Consider the following 19,115-nt stretch of genomic DNA (forward strand, 5'->3'; position numbering starts at 1 on the left):
GTAGTGTATTCTGGGATCAGCTAGATGAAAAGCAAATAGCTGAGAAGGATGGTATTTGTTCTTCTTTGTATCAGAAATCCAAGTCTGAAAGCAGTACAGAGAAATATAACAGAAAGATCAAGGCTGAGATGACTATTCCTAGGCGTGTAGGCTCCAGAAAAGAAACACAGGAAGCATAGGCTCTACAAAAACTTATGTTAGTGGCTTGCACAGTAGCAGCCCACTGAGGCCCCACTGTATCTGCTTGCAGTTTCACAGGACACCTAGCTGGGCAGGAAAAGAACTAAGAATAAATCCCTTTGGTTTGCAGGGAGGGAGGATGGAGACATGGATTGCTCTCTTCTGCAGAAGGATGTAAAACCACAAAGACTGCATGCACATGATTTCCCACCCAAGAAGAAATATGGAGGCATAAGAAAGGCTTTATGGCCCTTGTCATCCTTGACATCATGAGGGATTCTGGACCTAATAGCAGGCACAAACATTGCTGAGCCCAGCAGTTTAATTGACTTTTTAGCACTACCCACGCTCCAGTGTTTCTGAGTGTGAGAGGGTGAAAACTGTTCCATTTCCACTTCAGTTTTGAGAACAAAACAAAATTAAATCATCAAACAAATGCAAAACTAAAATGTCCCTCTCCTATGTTGCTGACACAGTACTGCAGCACTATTTCCTACAAAATGAGAACCATTATGACCAGGGGGCTGGAGCACCTCTGCTATAAGGACAGGCTGATGGAGCTGCAGTTGTTTAACATGGAGAAGAGAAGGATACAAGGAGACCTAGTAGCAGCCTTTCAGTACCTGAAAGTGCCTTCAAGAAGGCTGTAGAGGGACTGTTTGCAAAGGCCTGCAGGGATAGGATGAGGGACAATGGTTTGGAATGAGAGAAGAGCAGATTTAGACTGGATGTTAGGAACGAGTTCTGCACCATGAGGATCCCAGGGAGGTAGTTGAGGCCTCATCCCTGAAGATATTGGAGGTCAGAGTGGGCAAGATTCTGTGCAATATGATCTAGTGGAGGATGACCCTGCTGACTGCAGAGAGGGTTGGACTAGATGGTCTTTGGAGGTCACTTCCAATCCAACCCATTCTGTGATACAAGAGATGTCAGGGTTGCAGAGCTCTAGGGCTAGTCCACCCAAGTGTTTAGGCAGATTTCTCCTTTTCATAAAATTATAGAATTGCTTAATTTGGACCTTTAAGATCAAGTCCAACCATTAACCTATTGCTGCTGAGTCCACCACTACACCATGTCCTCAAGTGCTGCATCTAGACTTTGTATACTTCCAGGGAAGTATATCTATATACTCTCTGCTTCCTTGGACAGCCTGTTCCACTGCTTAACAACCCTTTCAGACTTTTTCCCTAATGTCTAACTGAACCTCCCCTGGAGTAACTTGAGGCCATTTCCTCTTACTTCTTTTTACTTGTCACCCACTTCACTTCAACCTCCTTTCAGGGAGTTGTAGAGAGCAGTAAGCTCTTCCCTGAGCCTCCTTGCTCAGGACTGAACAATCACAGTTCCCTCAGCTGCCCCTTGTGTGACTAGCTTTGTAGACCCTTCACCAGTTTCTTTGGCCATACTTCAGCACCTCAATGCCTTTCTCATAGTGAGGATCCAAAAACTGAATGAAGTATTGGAAGTGTGACCTCACCAGTGCTGAGTACAGGGGATGATCACTGCCCCTGCTCTTGCTGGCCATATAATTTCTGACAGAAGCCTGAATGCTGTTTGCCTTCTTGGCTACCTGGGCACACTTTGAGCTCATATTCAGCCAGATATCAACCAATATCCCCAGGAAGTAAACAATCCAAATTAATTAAGACAATTATTAAAACTCTTTCCTGAAATGTGTCTTGCAGGATCAAATACACTTTCTTCCTGGAGTTCTGATTTCACACAAATAAAATGTATTCTATTCTTTATGATTTAGGAACAATGCTTGTGAAACAGTTGCTGTGAAGACTCAAAGGTCTTCTATAATTCATATGTTCTAAACTCAGCAATCCTAGGATACTTATGTTCTTTTACAAAGCAGGGGGAGGAAAGGACATGCAAAAATCCATAAGATGCTATTTAAAAAAGAGAAGGCTTCAGAGGAAGAGAGAAAGTTTTATGCTTTCATTGATCAGGAAAATAGATGCCAGATTTATGTAGATAGTCAAATGTCTCCTCCACACTCTTCTTTTTTTTTCTAAAGAGCTCAGAATGTGGTTGCCTCTTGCTGTAACAAATAAACCCTTTATAACTTGAGAAGCTATTATCATGGTTTTGTATGCGTGATGGGGATGCTCAGGGAAGCTTAAGAGAGGTAGCCCTAAATAGTGTACCTCCAGTTTAGATGAGATAAGATTATCATTATAATAAAGTTGATAGTTCTTGCTTGTGCTCTTCAGTGAATGGTATTTTAAGTGTAACTGACAGAATGGAGGAGTCATAGAATCATAGAATTGTCATTGTGGTGGAAGGTCCAAATTATGCCTAGAACACATATCCCTCACATGCCCCAAACACCTGCCCAAATACCCATTTTTGCCCCCAGGTGGAAGAAGCAGGAAAGCAGACAAAAGCTTTGGTGCCTGCCAGTCTATCACACCCTCCATATTTGGCCTTGTTTTGCAGCTTGCTTTGCTTTGTGATTAAGCACAGGTCCCGATCCTGTGCATCTTCCTTTTTTGAGAAATAATCCAGGATTGGTTCCAGAGGTGCATTTACCTCTTGCTATTGGTCAAAGATGCTCACCAAAATGCTTCAAACCCTAGCAAACTCGCTTCTTTGCTGCTGCTGCTTTTGTTTTGCTCGCTACCTGTTCGCGTTGCGTGCCTCTGCCTGCCACGACACTTTGCATCGCGCCTAAGCGGGGACTTGCTGCGGCTGGCAGCCTGACCCTGCCCGATCGAGCCCGAGTAGAGGTAACGACCAAGCAATGACCTAGCGATGAGTTTCGACACTGGGACTTGGCGGTCCGCCGCTCCAGCCCGCCGTGCCAGCCCGAGGGCCGACTCCTTGCTATACACAGCGCTCAATCGGACTGCTTCAGCCCGCAAACCTGCGCCCTGCTTTGCCCCGGTGGCTGCTGACCACCCGATGACTCCCTGAGAGCCACGGAAGACCTCTCTCGTGTCCGTGAGCCTTCTCAGACGGCGTGCTCAGTTTGGACAGAACAAGGAGCACAGCCCCACCGCATCATCACCATGTGAAGTCCACCACCTGGCTTTCAGTATATATATTTTCCTGCTTATGCTTTTGGAGCGCAAATATTGAGCCTTTTGACCAGTGAGTACCCGAACTCTGGTTACTCAACTTTGTTAGAGGTCATGCTTAACCTCTCAGCGGCACTTCGTGCTGCAAGGCTCTCCAGTTAGAAATGTTTCTAAAGCCTTTTCCTGAATCATTTAGTTTGACGGTGCAGATACGTTCTGCAAAACAGTTTTACCAACCACGTCATAGAATCTGTCTGTGTTCATTGTAAATAATTTGGGGAAGTTTTCTTTGTATAATTAATAAATGATTTAATAATTTTTTACACCAGCCTCGTTACAATTCACTCCTAAGCCAGATTCAAACTCCTCCTTAACAGGCTGGAAGGGACCTCAGGCATCACCTAGCTGTAACACCCCTGCTATTGGCAGGGACATATTAGGAAGAAGTTCTTCACAGAGAGAGTGATTTGCCATTGGAATGGGCTGCCCAGGGAGGTGGTGGAGGCACCGTCCCTGGGGGTCTTCAAGAAAAGACTGGATGAGGCACTTAGTGCCATGGTCTAGTTGATTGGTTAGGGCTGGGTGCTAGGTTGGACTGGATGATCTTGGAGGTCTCTTCCAACCTGGTTGATTCTATGATTGATATGATTGAACCTCATGCTAGATCAGGTTGCTCAGAGTCCAATCCAGTCTGGCCTTAAAAACTTCCAGGGATGGGACTTCTACCATCTCCCTGGGCAACCTGTTGCACTGTCTCACCCCTGAGAATTCTTGTATAAATCCTATCTTCTTGTTGAGTGAAGCATTGTAATTTTTAGGGTTTTTTTAAAACTTTTTGTATAGTAAGTGAAGCAGTTCTCTTTTTGAGCAAATACCTCCTTTCAGAGTGGTGATGTTTTCTTACTGTTGTCCCGGGTTTGGGCTGATCCCTCCCCCGGGAAGAAAATTCACAACACAAACCCCCCTCCTTTTTTGAAAGTCAGGGAAAGATGAAATTGTATTTTCTTATAGTATAACAATGTAAAGAGAGATAATAACTAGAGAAGGAGGGAAGGGAAAAAAAAACCAATACAATAACCTTAAGGGAGATGGGGGAGGGGTCAAGCGGCGGCGAAGCAGCAGAAGCAGCAGTAGCCAAAACAGCAGCCGGGGAAGATAGGTGAAGCTGCAGCAGCAGAAGCCAGTGGGAGAAGGGGCAGAACAAACTGTGCTTCTAGACATTAAGTTCTTGATGCTCCAATGAAATCATATTAATTTATCTATTGTTGCCATTTATGTGGCCTATCCCTGGAATGTTCATCTCTCCCCTATGTCTGAGCTAGAGGATCAGCTCAAACGGCCACAACTGTACACCCGAGTTTTACAGGGGACTTCTCTCTGCCCTAGTCTGACCTGCAGACTATGGCAGTTCCTCTTCACGGAAAAGCCCACATATAAATTGCATGTCGACCAGAGAATCATAGAATGCTTTTGGTTGGAAGAGAACACCAAAGGTTGTCTAGTCCAAATACCCTCTAGTCAGCAGAGACATCTTTCCCTAGATCAGCCTGCTCACAGCATTGTCCAGCCTCCTGACCTTGAATATCTTCAGGGGCCTCAACTACCTCCCTGACCAACCTGCTGCAGTGTTGGAGCACCCTCGTGGTGCAGACCTTGTTCCCAACATTCAATCTAAATATTTTTTAACAAATCATTTTCAGGTATCTGCAGCCCAGCTCTCAAAAAAATAAGGGACAATGAAGAAAGATATCTTTCTATACATGAATCTGTTTCATCACCTCTGGTATTGATATCTGCATCCTTTTTCTGATGAAAATATTTTGCTGTTGGGTAAACAGTATCTTCCCGAGAACGTACAATTCTCATTCTCAATGTCAACATTGATCCCCCCCCCCCCCCCCTTATTTTCTTTTTTTCTGACTCCAGTTGTTCAGCTCTGTATGTTACAATTATTTTTCTCTGTTTATGGGGTTGAATTCTCATCTTGTAACTAATATCTCTCATGCCCATATGGTAATGTAGATGTGCTAGCTATAGCTTCCCCCACTCCCGCCCCCCCATTTCGCTTGACAAGATAAGGCCACCCCCCTCATCTCTTTGCAAACTCTGCTCAAAGCACGTTCTGTGCTCAAGTGCGATTACTTTTTTTAACACATTTTACATTTATGAGAAACAACACAGTGTAGAGGACAAGCACAGGTTCTGAACATGTGAACAACCACATTTTCCCCACTTTTGTTGCTGAGGGGCTGTTGCATCTTCGAAAGTTTTAGGCTCTCTATCACAATTCCATATTTTGCAGCAAAGTCTTAAGACTTATTAACCACGCAGGGTTCTGTAAACACTGATTTGTATTCATATTTATACAAACCTTTCAATGTGTAGACACAGTGTGCACCAGTCATGGCATTTTACATTCACGGCTGTATATTGTGATGGAACTTCATTGTTAGCATCACAGAATGTTAGGGTTCAGAAGGGACCTCCAAAGATCATCCAGTCCAACCCCGCTGCCAGTGCAGGATCACCTAGAGTAGGTCACATAGAAAAAGGTTAAAACATTTTTCTTCTGCTCTTTTAAGTAATTTAAATCACAGATTATTTGAATTGGAAACATTTTTCAACACTTACTTACATAAGCAGGAACTACAATGCTTTGCTGTATGCTTAAATGCAGTCCATGAGGTGGTTGATATCTCTTTCAATTGTTAGTTTTCTGAATAAGTTTTTGATTTCCTATATTGCTGTATCTTCAGTCTTCAACTAAAGCCATTTTTAAGGTTAGCTGGCTAGTATCTCCCTGGACAGAGCTTCTGGGAGCTAGCAGGTTGAGAGAGGTTCTCTTCACCCTCTACTCTGCCGTGGTGAGGCCATATCTGGGATATTGTGTGCAGCCAGACCCCTCACTTCAGCAAGGACATCAGGAAACTGCTTGAGAGAGTCCAACTCAGAGCCACAAAAATGCTATAGGGAATGGAACATCTCCCTTGTGAGGAAAGGTTGAGAGCTTGGAAAAGAGGACCCTGAGTGGTGACCTCATTCATGTTTATCAAGATGTGAAGGGCAGTGTCAGGAATGCTCAGGGATGGCCAATGATCGGACAAAAGGCAACGGATGCAAGCTGGAGCACAGAAGGTTCCATGGGAACATAAAGAGAAACTTTTTGACTCTGAAGGTGCCAGAGCCCTGGGGCAGGCTGCCCAGAGAGGTTGTGGATTCTCCTCTGGAAACATTCCAAACCTGCCTGGATGTGTTCCTGTGTGACCTGCTCCAGGTGATCCTGCTCTGGCATGGGGATTTGACTGGATGATCTCTGTAGGGGTCTTTCAATTCCTAACATTCTCTGATTTTGATCCTGTTTTTCTGTATTTTCAAGTAACTCGGGATGCATTTCAGAAAAATGTTCTGCCATTTTTGTGCCAGTTCTGTAATGAGGGTTCTAAATTCTGAGAATGCAAAGCTAATTGTGGACATCCCATTTGCTATTCCCTATTTTATTTGCCAAAGTTAATTTCTCTCTTTCACCTTGAACACGGATTTTACTTGTGCTTGTGCAAGCAAACCTTTTCTGCCATGTGGCTGGCAGAATAACTAAAATGTGTAATGGTGCTGTGAATTAAGACAGCTGTTTCCAGGGTTGTTATTGCAGTATTCCTTTGCTATTTTCCTTGCTGATGAGACAGTGTCTGGGACTGGAGGCTCTCCCTGCCCTTGGCATGACTAGCTGCAAAAGAACAAGCCTTACACACTGTGTATAGTTTAACAAGGTTCTTGGTGTGTTATCTATGTCATTGTTCCTGCTGTAACGTATTTATAGCATAAAATTGTATTCAGAAATCAGAAGAGTCCATAAAGATGGCAGAGCTGCTGCCCAGAAGCAATGAGCAAAGCCCTGTGGGTAAGGCTTTGGAAGCCCTGGCTTTGTGCCTTTTCAGCTTGCTTTAGGTGTCAAAAGAGAACAAAGCTTATGCCTTCTTACCATCTGGGAGCCTCGGAAAAAAATCCATTACCAAGAGATAGGACTAGTGTGGACTAAAAAAATTGTTTCAGCTGAAACTAGTTGTAGTCATTTTTCAGCTTTTGTTTCTTGGCCTGGACCTAGATGTACAGTCCTGTTCATAAAACTTGTTTGTCTTAGAGGTAAAAAGACCTTGTTTCATGTCTGTCTTAATAATGGATAACGTTCAGCTCCTTGGCTTGCAAAAACGTTATGCAAAACATTTCCTGTTTTCTCCCTATCTCTAGCTCTGAGCTTGGAGAAAGCTTTTGGCACTTCTCATCTGAGGAATTCGTACAGCTTCCCAGCATGCTTTTGTGACCCGCTTAGTACGCAGGGACTTGGAATCAAAAGGGGTTGTAGTATGCAGGGACTTGGAATCAAAAGGGGTTGTAAACCAGGTTTTAGGGAGCTTGGTTTTACATAATTTTCTTACTACTTAATTTGCCCAAGTGTCGACAATTGATGTGCTCCCCAGAGTTTGTTACTACTTAGGTTTGCTCTGATTGCTGTTGGTGGTAGCATGCTCCATTTATACCAGCCATTTTCAAGTAACTCTAATCCAGCTCTCAAAAAAGTAAAGGATGGTCCCCTCCCCACCCATCTCCCAAGTCATTAGGAAAATAAGACATCAAACCACTCAGTGTGTTGGGCCAGTGGTATGTGTATATATGTACATATATGTGTGTATATATATTGTTTGTGATACAGTACTTCTAGCCCTACTCAAGCCAGAAGTGCAGAACGTATCAGTCTTATCAGTAGTGAACATTTGCAATTTGATTTTTAGTAGAGAGCAGATGTTTGGGACATACTCTGTTAAGTTTTTAGATGTGTATTTCAGGAAAGTTAGGGACCTTCATGCTTGGTTTTGCCCAGCAGTCCACCCATTACAGGGTGCTATCACACCAGGGCAAGAACCAGGCTTTTCAGCAGCAGTTAACAGAAACTCCCAGAGAGACAAATATTGTGTAGTTTGCCCATAACAGACTACAATTCCTCTTCCTTTCTTGCGAGGGATGGATGGTGTAAGCCACAAGACTTTCCTTAGTAATACTGGTTTTAACGTCTGTCCCTTGGTAACACTGCAGCAATGCACTCTGCAGAATAATGAAGCATTTTCTTCTGTTTGCTTTTCGGTCTGGGTGCTTTGCCACACCAAACCAAACATGTGGTTCAGCTCCGTGTTAAGGCTTTCAGATGTGACTCACCAGGGTGCATTTAGTTCGGGTGAACCAGAGATGAGTTGTGAAGCAGTCCGCACCGTTCAGAAGGCTAGAGAAAAGAAACTATTAAAAGCTTTCTAGGCTGAGTATGAATTCCAGGTTGAAATTAACATTTGGAATCAATGCAGGCCATTTCAAATTGAAAGCAAAGAAGGCCAAGGTAGCATGAGATGCAGCGAGTGATACAGCACAGATTTCTGCAGCTGTGCTCTAGCTGATTGTAAGTTATTTCCTCTGTGTCATTTTCTAACTTTTATTACACAGCTAACTTAATCAAGCTTCAGTGGCCAGTTAAAGCTGATGCATGTATCCTGAAAGTCATTAAAGAAATCCAAAAGAGCCTACACAGCAGTGTTATTGCAATGGGCCAGCAGAAGGGAGTGTGCGTGCGTATGTGTATGTGCAGGGAAAAACTGATCCTGAAGCTGTAGGCTGCTGTGCAGTGTAGTCTTCCTTCTAACTCCCTCCGGTGTAAAGTCTGCCCTGCAGAGAGCTCCGGTGTTAATTTGCATATCAGCCACAGAGCATAAATACTTCAAAACAGGTCTGGCATTTTCCATTTTAACCATCGCACTTGAGTTTCGTCACTTGAGCCCTTCTGAAGAGCTTTGATCTGTGAGGATGACTCCTGCAAAGGTGTAATATTTCCTCTTATGGAAAGCATTGCCCAAGTGATGGAGCTCTGTGTCTTGTGGTGGCTAAAACAGGGACATGTGGGTATGTCTTTCACCAAACCTGCTAAATCTATTGCTAAAATGTGTTGTGACAGCCCTTCTCAGTCATATGTGTACTCTGAGGACAAAGGCTAATCCCATGAGGTGCTTTGCTCTTTATGGCAACTTATTGCCATTCTGTCTCATTTTAATCTTTATTAGTATCTCTGTTTGTGATTTTAATTGTTTATTATTAGGACTAAGACCTCAAAAAAAGCCCTGAATAAACTACCAGCCTGCACTTTCACTTGGAAAGGCTGGCCTAGACAGAGAAGTGTGCCTCAAATTGTCTGAACACAAATGGCCACTGTCAGCCCTGGCAAGCTTATGACAGAGTCCCAGTGAGGCCCAGGAGGTGTCTTGAGGCAACATATGGTTTTTAAAAGTCAGTGACAGACATGGTAATAGTGAAGGATCAATGAAGGGAGGACAGAAAAAGCAAAAATTCTTGGGATGGATATGGAATAAAGCCTTGGATAATTGCAAAAAATCATTGATGAAAACACTGCAAGGGAGGTGGGTTGCTGGTTTTGGGGATGCAAAGAGTAGCAAGAAAGGCTTCTAGAGGTCCATCAACCAGGAAAGGAAGGTTAAAAAAAGCATTTCCCTTCTGAAGGGAGAGTGAAGAGCTACTGTCAGCAGACAAGGAGAAGGATGGGGTACTCGATAACATTCCACTAGGTGAGGACTAGGGAGGTAAAAGCACTCCCATTGTAAGGAAAGATCAGGTTTGGGACTATTGGAGAAATCTGAACATGTATAAGTCTGTGGGATCTGCTGGGATGCATCTCTGAGTTCCAAAGGAATTGGCTGATGCAGTCACAAAGCCACTCTGAAGAGTCCTGGCAGTCAGGTGAAGCCCCTGGAGGTTGCAAGAAGGGAAACATTGTTCCCATTTTTCAAAAGCGTAGAACAGAGGACCCTGGAAATAGTCAACTTGTCAGCCTCAACTCCATGCTTGGGAAGATCATGGAACAGGTCCTTCTAGAAGCTATGCTAAAGGACATGGAGGACAGGTAGATGATTAGAGACAATCAGCATGGCTCCACCAAGGGCAAGTCCTGCCTCACTAACCTGATGCCTTTCTACAATGGAGTGACTACATCAGTGGACAAAGGAAGACCAACAGATGTCATTCATCTGCACTTCTGCAAAGCCTTTGACAGAGTCCCCATAACATCCTTCTAAGATGTGGATTTGATGGGTGAAATGTCTAGCAGGTAACAAATTGGTTGGATGGTCACATCCAAAGGGTGCCATGACTGAGGGACAGGATTCCATCCAGGGGGACCTAGATGGGCTGGAGAAGTGGGCTCAGGTGAAACTCAAGAGGATCAATAAGGCAAAGTACAAGGTTCTGCACTCAGGTCAGGGCAATTCTAGGTAGCAATCTGGGCTGGGGGATGATGTGATTGAGAGCAGCCTGGCAGAAAAGTTTTCAGGGGTACTGGTGGATGAGAACCTGGACATGAGCCAGCAATGGACACTTGTAGCCCAGAAGGCAAATGGCAGCCAGAGCTACATCAAATGGACATTCTGCCACTTTGCTCTGGTGTGACCTCATCTGGACTACTGTGTCCAGCTCTGGAATCCTTAACACAGGAAGGACATGGAGGAGGTCCAGAGGAGGACCATAAGGATGATCAGAGAGTAGAGGAGATTTAGGCTGGACAATAGGAGGAACTTCTTCACAATGAGGGTAGTGAAATAATGGAACAGGTTGTCCAGGACTGTGATTGAGGCCCTGCCCCTGGAGATACTCATGTTCAAACTTGATGGGCTCTGAGCAACCTGATCTAGTTAAAGGTATCTCTGCTGACTGCAGAGGGGCTGGACAAGAATGACCTTTGAGAGTCCCTTTCAACTCAAGGCACTCCATGATTAAATGATTCTGTGACAACTTATTTTTGTGTAAACTCCTCCTAAGAAGGTTCTCCACTGGACCTATGTATGATGCTTTAGTTTTTGACAATGTGTTTTTGGTTATTAAAATGCTGATATTTTCCTGAGACCATTGTAGTCTGCTTCAGAGATTCTCAAATAGAATTTTGGGGGCTAGCAGTGATACGACAGTCAGGTTCCTATTTTCTGGCTACTAGGAAACCCTACTCTTTCTACTTTCATTTTTCATGCAACTCCTTATCTACAGGTGGGATTTAGTTGACTTAATTTCAGCTTTCTAGTATTCACTCTAAGCTAGTCATCTGGATTCCCTCTGTAGTTAATGGAAAGAGATAAGCACCTCCAGACAGTGTTTTATTTCAGACAGTTGAGATAAATCAGCTTTTGGAGATGCATATCCATTTCCCATTGACAACAGAGGAATCCTGCAGAGGTAGTTCAGACTAGATGCCAATCTTGAGCTGACTGAAGTCAGGCAGGATGTTTACTCTTTATCCTAGGTCTTTCTGAATTGGAATTTCTAGTTATGAACTGATAGTAAGGGAAGCAGTTCCTCCAACCCAATACCTTGGCATGGTGAAACTTCAGATATTTCTGCAAAGGCTGGATGGGCTGTGAAGTGTGTCAGAAGGCTAACTATTGTAATGGTAGGCTTGGAGAGGCCAAAATATGCTTATCCACATCCTGGCTTGCCCAGACGTGTTTTTTTCTGCTCTCCCTCCTTCTGCTGTGGGGAGAAGCAACCACAGGAAAGAGGACAAAGAACCTGGAGCCACGGAGTCTAAGGACTCTGGCTTGTCCAGACATGTTCCCTTGCTCCCCTTCCTCCTGGCTGAGGCAAGCAACTGTGGGAAAGGAAAACAAAAGCCCTGGCTTCACTTAATATGGTCAAACTTGGCAAAGTGCCATCCTGATTGGCTAATCCGTGTCCAAAGTCCCATTAGTCTTGGGCTGTATTGATGAAAAGGGATGATCAGGTAGTGCTCCTTCCCAATGCTGCCTCCTGCATTGCATTCATTGCATCCTGAAACTGCCTGGAAACTCCACTGCCTTGAGTTTACCAGGAACAGGCTCTAAATGCCTGCATGCAATCAGCCTGCCTAGCCACTGTGATATTGTGTCAAGACTGCAGATAGCATTGCATCCTGCCTGCCCCTCTGCAAGGCTTCTGCTGAATTGGGAATCAAGAGGAACCAGGTCAGACTCTATGCTAGACTCCCAGCTTCCTGAGAAAAGAGCCTGGGAAAACTCCAAAGCCTCTAATGCCTTTGAGACCACTGACAGCAACCCCTCCATGTGCTTTGGGTACTGTCTGATACTATTTTGTGAGTAAATACTTAAAGCCTCTTGTAATGGCCATAAGCAGAAAGGAGCTTCCTGCATCCATCTAGTGGGTAAGCAGTATAATTAACTGCAAGTGGTATATCGACTGCAAGAACCTTCTCTTCCAGTATGTTTGTGTGTGCTAGTTAACCTCTTAAAGTGTTCTAGTTTTGCCTGTTCCCTGTGTGTATAAATATCCAAATCATGTGTTTTGCACCTTGTGAATAAGTTTTCTGGTGAGATTCCATGTTAATAAACCATGTTCATAGTTATTAACAATCTTCACCTGAATACCAAGATTGATACAAGTTATTAACTTTGCATAATTCATCACAACTATGAGCAACAGCTTACAAAAGGAAAAGGAAGATATTCCCTTGATTGGCACCGATTAAGGGAAAGTTCAGCTCTACTGTGCAGTTCCAGGTGGACCTGAGGCTCATCTCCTTGAACCCTACATCTTTGCCCAGGCAGATAATAATATTTCCCTTTGCTGGCAGGAATGTTTAAGAGTTGACACCCTGAAGTGCTAAGAGCCCACAAAACTGAGAACAGCATAAGCAGCTGGAGAGGCAGAAGTAGGAGTACTGTGAGTGGGCAGGAGCTGCGTGTCACTAGCCCAGACTTTCAGATGCTTTTTAATAGCAGAGTCCACATCCTTAGAGGAATGAGAATGTCCCCACCTCATTTATAGCACACCCCTATGACAGCTAGAAATTGCTTACAGGGAAATAAAGAAAAGATGTCTTTGAAGATGCCCATGATGAAAGTCAACTACTGCTGACAGCAGGTTGCGTGTGGCACTTGGCATCAACTCTCCATAGGCACTGGGCTTGTATCCCCTGGGCTGTTGCCCCTCAAAGCCCAAACTGATCCAGTGCCCAGTTACCACTCTGTACACCACAGACGAACATGTTAGCCTGAGGATTTCTGCACTAGAGATTATTTTTCTCAGTGGAGAAACAAACATTGACTTTTCTTCTTAAAAATATGTTAGGATCAGAATATGTTGAAAAAATCAGTGTGCAAGTAAAGATTACTACTGTATATGCATCTGTTACCGTTCACTCTGAGGGCTGGAAAATTATCAGCTCTATATCCCATGACATTATACAGTAGAAAGAAAATTTTCACACATTATCTTTTCATGTACTCTTTTTATCTTCAGGACCTCTGTAAGCCAACAAAGCTGCTGGAGACAGATAGAGTTTCTTTGCAACTTCTGTATATTGCTCTGTAGTCACAGAAAATAGAAGGGGGGAAAAAATGAAAATCAGGAATGTACTAAAGACTACTCCTTCATTTTTATTAACATTAAAGCAAGAGTAATTGCCCTGCAGAACATGAAATAAAAAAAGATATAATTCTATCACTCTGCAGTATCCAATAATGCCTTTTACTTCTATGTACATAATTTAAGTGGACCCTGAGAGAAATAGATGAAGACGTGTGGTTTAGAGATGAGGTGGATGCAGGCAAAAGGTTAAAGAATACTAAAACCTGAAAGAGGAGAGAAGAGGCTGGATCTCAGCCTATCCCCTGAATTTCCCAAGCCAATATATGAGAGAAACGCCCATCCTTACACAAAATAATTGTAGATTATAAAGATGCTGGAAATTTCCAAGAGGAAATTAGTGAACTCGCTATTAAATGTGGTATGAGTGCACTAAATAGCTCGTGTGACTGACAAGAGGAGTGTGTAAAATTTCTAGATTACATTAGCAAGAGCATCCCAGCCAGGATCACCGTTCTTTCTTTGTAATTTAAATACCTAATTGATGCTGACGTTAGTACTAAGTGGTGTGGGTTTCCCCCTCACCTCCCTCCTCCCCTCTCCTTTGGGCGTTGTCTGTACTCCCAGAAGATAACAGCATAGGCTTGAGAGGCAGGGCCAAGCCAGTCTCACAAAATGCATCAAGGGCAAGCGCAAGGTCCTGCACCTGGATCAAGACAATCCCAAGCACAAATGTAGACTGGGTGATGAGTGGCTTGAGACCAGTCTCAAGGAGAAAGACTTGGGGGTATCAGTTGATGAAAAACTCAACATGAGCTGACAGTGGTCCAACATGAGCTGACAGTGGTCAAACATGAGCTGGCAATTGTCAACCATGTGCTGGGCTGCATCCAGAGAAGTGAGAGCAGCAGGACAGGGAGGGGATTCTGCCCTACCACTCTGCTCTCGCAAGTTGCCAGCTGGAGTACTGTGTCCCGTTCTGGTGCTCCCAGCATAACAGGGACATGAAAACTGCCAGAGCAGGTCCCAAGGAGGGCTGTAAAGATGATCTGAGGGTCGGAGAACCCCCCCTATAGGGACAGGCTGAGATAGTTGGGGCTGTTCAGCTCTGGGGAGACCTTAGGGCACCCTTCCAGTATCTGAAGGGGGATTACAAGAAAGCTGGGAAGGAACTTTTTACAAAGGGTTTGTAGTGCTGTGGCAAGAGGGAATGGATTAAGCTTGAGGAGGGCAGCTGTAGACTGGAGATTAAGAAGAAATTATTTTATTAGTGAGGGTGGTGAGATACTGGAACAGATTGCCCAGGAAGGTGTTCAAGGGCAGGCTGGATCAGGCCCTGAGCGACCTGGTCTAGTATCCCTGCCCATGGCAGGGAGGTTGGAAGTAGACTAACTTTAAGGTCCCTTCCAACCTAAACCGTTCGAATCTGTGAAGAGAGCAAAGAGAATTTATCGGAAAAGATCTGGAACCAGCAGCAAGGTGCAAAAGTGGCCACTAGATGTCACTACCAACCCGGCCAAACAGCCGCCGCTGCCGAGCTCCTGGCCAGCACGCTATTAATTTGTAATAAAAGGTATCTGACAGATTTATTCTGATGAATTATGGGAATCCAAAGCATAATTCCAAGTCTTTGGTTTATAAATTGTCATTGATTTTAATGTTCTTTGTAAAGTTGTGGCACGCAACAAATTTTCCTGCCAGAAGCTGTTAAATAAATAGTCATCTTTTTGCTCCGAACAGTGCAGCGAACTTGTTAGAGTGATGAGCAGAAGGAACTGATGCTTATCCATAAACCATTTACGACAGCACGCACAGAACTCAAGTAGTTATCGAATGCATTTATTATACTTGTGGATTTTTTTGTTGTTTGGGTTCATTGTTTTGTTTTGTTTTGAATGTCCGATCGAAGCGAGAGGAAAAAGCACAGGTAATAGCAGCAGTGCTACGCTGTTCTTTGCCTGACCCTTTTGTCTTGAGTGACACATGGCTGGGGCTGTTGCAGGATTTCTGAGCAGCACATCTGCTTCCTCGCTGGAATTGTCTGATTTCCCAGTGTAGGAGATTTGGTGCTATGAAAGTATATTTCACACCCTCTGGAGACAGCCAGCTATTGTAAAGACAAGCTTATTTTCCTTTTGAAATGTTAACTACGAACTCATGTGTCTTCTTGAAAAGCTTGAAAAATTGATAGAAAATTTGCAATTAATTGTTTTTTCTTTTTAGATGGCATTACATGCCGAGCCAAAGCTGTGGAAAATGTATTTTTTTCTTATATAATGTGCAACATTAAACCCAGTAACCACATAAAATTACCTTTGTGGGAAAAAAAAAACCCCTGAACAAACCCTTGTTTGTGGGGTTTTCACCAAACACATTTCCAAACCTTTGCCCTTTATCTAGATCTGAAGCAAGACCAAATTCCTCTGAGCAACTGGAAGAGCTGGTAAAGTATGCAAGCAGTTTGGACGTGGAAGGACTGAAATGCTAGTTGGAAAAACAAAAATCAGGTTGCTTATATGATACACCAAGCTGAAAATAGAAAGTGGAGGTGCTAGAAATCTTGCAAGTAAACCTGGTAAAGTTTGTGTGCACCATTTTGTAGAGACAGGGACAGATCCCCAGATTATATAAATCAATATAGCTCAGACTTGGGGGGGAAAAATCTGATTTACAGCAGCTGAAGACAGAGACCTAAGTATATTTTTTCAGTTCACTGAAGCTGCATGTACATGTGCTGCTATACTTGGTTAAGGAACTATTACCTTCAGCTTCACGATTTACATGTCTCTGTTTTCTGCAATTGTGGCAAGGTTCATGTGTGGAAAACTAAATGAAGGATAATTCTTGCCTGATAGTTGGGGGTTGGTGTGGTGTTGTTTGTTTGGGTTTTTTGTTGTTGTTGTTGTTTTGTTTTGTTTTATTTTTCCAAAACATAACTGAACAAGGAATTTTCTGAGTTCCACTTACAGAAATGCCATCAACAGATACACAACATCAGTCTGAAATTCGAATGTATTTTGTCCAAGAGACTGCTGTAATGTGAGTAATCCATATACATATATATATATGCATATATAAAAGAAAAAAAATAACAAAAATGTGGGAACAGAAATACACAATTAGAAAGTTTGGGGGTTTTTTTTGTAAAGCTGATTTTTACTGACAGCTTCTTTGGAAGTATTGTGGTCTGACATGCAAAAACACTGTGTTTACCAACACTTCAGAATGCAGTCTATAATCCCTGTATGATTGTTATTTTAATAATGCTTTTTATTGCAAGCTACAGACGAATAGAAAAGTGTTTGAATACAGGCTACACAATGTGGCTTGTAGGTATGGACAGATGCCGACACACTTCAAAAGCTTTTAGTTGTATAGATTCAGAATAGATTTGGATTTCAGTTCTGCCAAGCTACAGCAGTGAGGGAGAAAGATTTGTCAGGATGCATTTGTGCAGATTTTTAGTGGATGGGAGATTTTGGTAAATATGTATTAAAAGTGCAGGTTTTTTGAGCACAGTTACCAAATGCTGCTTGGATTTTCCTGGTGTGAATCCTAGTTCTAGCCCACGGCGGGTAGCTCTGGGAGCTGGAAGGTGCTACATTGCTGGGGAAAGGGAGATGCTTCGTTGTTTTGGTGAAAGAGGGGAAGTTTGTTCTAACACCAAGTGCCTTGCCAGTGATTCCTCTGTGCTTGGGATTACAACAGAGGGTAGATTTGTGCAAACCCTTTCTAAAATCCCCGCAAGAAAATGAAGCTGATTCTCCTAGTTTAACATCTGAAAACTAAATAAACAGAACCTTCAAATCCTTCGACATCTAAACCAATGTTAGCTAAACAAACAAACCCCACGAAGCAGACAGGTTGACTGAGACTTGATTTCTAGAATCTAAGTCTCTGAGGAATATTTGGAAGTATTAGATCTCACTTCACTGGGCAGTTTTTAAAGGAAACAGCCTGGGCAAGATTGGTTGATGGTGTAAATCATTCTCATTTCTTACAGACTAGCAGAGCTAGGATGATTTACTCCAGCCAAAGCTCTGAATATAGTCAGAGTTGTCTGAAAGGCTTTCAAGTTCAGGAAAAGAAGTAAAGAGATTAAAATCTTTCTATACGTGTTTTTCCATTGCATGTGGAAGAAAAGGAAGGAAAAAACCCTCTAACCTACCCCCCGCCTCCCTCCCCAAACCTGAAAAATGTTCCACGCGGTTTTTATGGGACCTCTGAGGACCTTGAATTTTTAAGTAATCTTTTTTGATGATTTTAGACAGACCATTAAGCTGAGGATAAAAGTCCCTCTGTTCAATATCTGGATACATTAAGCATTAGGCTTAAAATTTACAGCTTTCATTTTGACAAGGAAAATGACACGTTTGGTCTCAAGTGCTACCTTGAACTGTTTTTCAACATTAAGACAGGTTGTCAGTCCAAAGGGAGGAGGTCTGAGCACCAGTGGCAGCTGCTGCTGCTCTTGCTGTGTGTACATACAGCGATAGAAAGATGCAGCGCTGCTGCTTGTCAGGAGCTGCAACTTGAGAATTATTTGGGTTTTTTAAAGAAAAAGAAATGATGCTGATCCAGGGATCAGGCAGAAAGCAAATGGGGGTGTCCATTCCTAACTGCAAGATGAGAGCTTCATACATATATTTGAAAAACAAATCAAAGGCAGAGGAAGAAGGAAAACCAAGAATCACACTTCTGAGAAAGCTTTAGGGACTGCAGTAATGAGGTGTTAGAGTTCCAGCTTCCCTGGTGTTGTTATTGCTAAACTACTTTCTCTTCACAACACCCAAGCAGGTATATACAGAGAGATATTCCACTATGATAATTGAAGGCACAATTACATACAGCTGGTTTTAATTGTATTTTATATGAGGAGAAAAGCAGTCCAGACCACTCAGTAGAGGAGGATCACTTTTGGTGTCTGTAGGTGTTTCTTCTTTTGAGGTTGATGGTGACCATAATGCCCTTTGCAAGCTCATTTCCTGACTTGTAGTGAGGTGGGGATTGGTGTCTTCTCTCAAGGAACAAGCAACAAGACAAGAGCACAAGCCCTGTGAGGACAGATTGAGGGAGCTGGGGTCGTTTAGCCTGGAGAAGAGGAGGCTCAGGGGTAACCCCATTGCTGTCCACAGCTACCCGAAAGGAGGTTGTAGCCAGGTTGGGGTCGGTCTCTTCTGCCAGGCAACCAGCAACAAAACAAGGGGACACAGTGTCAAGTTGTGCCAGGGGAGGTCTAGGCTGGATATTAAGAGGAAGTTCTTCACAGAGAGAGTGATTGGCATTGGAATGGGCTGCCCAGGGAGGTGGTGGAGTTGCCATCCCTGGAGGTGTTGAAGAAAAGCCTGGATGAGGCACTTAGTGCCATGGTCTGGTTGACTGGACAGGGCTGGGTGCTCAGTTGGACTGGATGATCTTGGAGGTCTCTTCCAACTTGGAAGATTCTATGATTCTTAAAAGCCTTTTTCTCTTGCTTGTTTGGCTGTCTGGCTTGGAGATTCCAAGAGGTCCAGC

This window comes from Pogoniulus pusillus, chromosome 15 (genome assembly GCF_015220805.1).
Source record: "Pogoniulus pusillus isolate bPogPus1 chromosome 15, bPogPus1.pri, whole genome shotgun sequence".
In the NCBI taxonomy this organism is placed as follows: Eukaryota; Metazoa; Chordata; class Aves; order Piciformes; family Lybiidae; genus Pogoniulus; species Pogoniulus pusillus.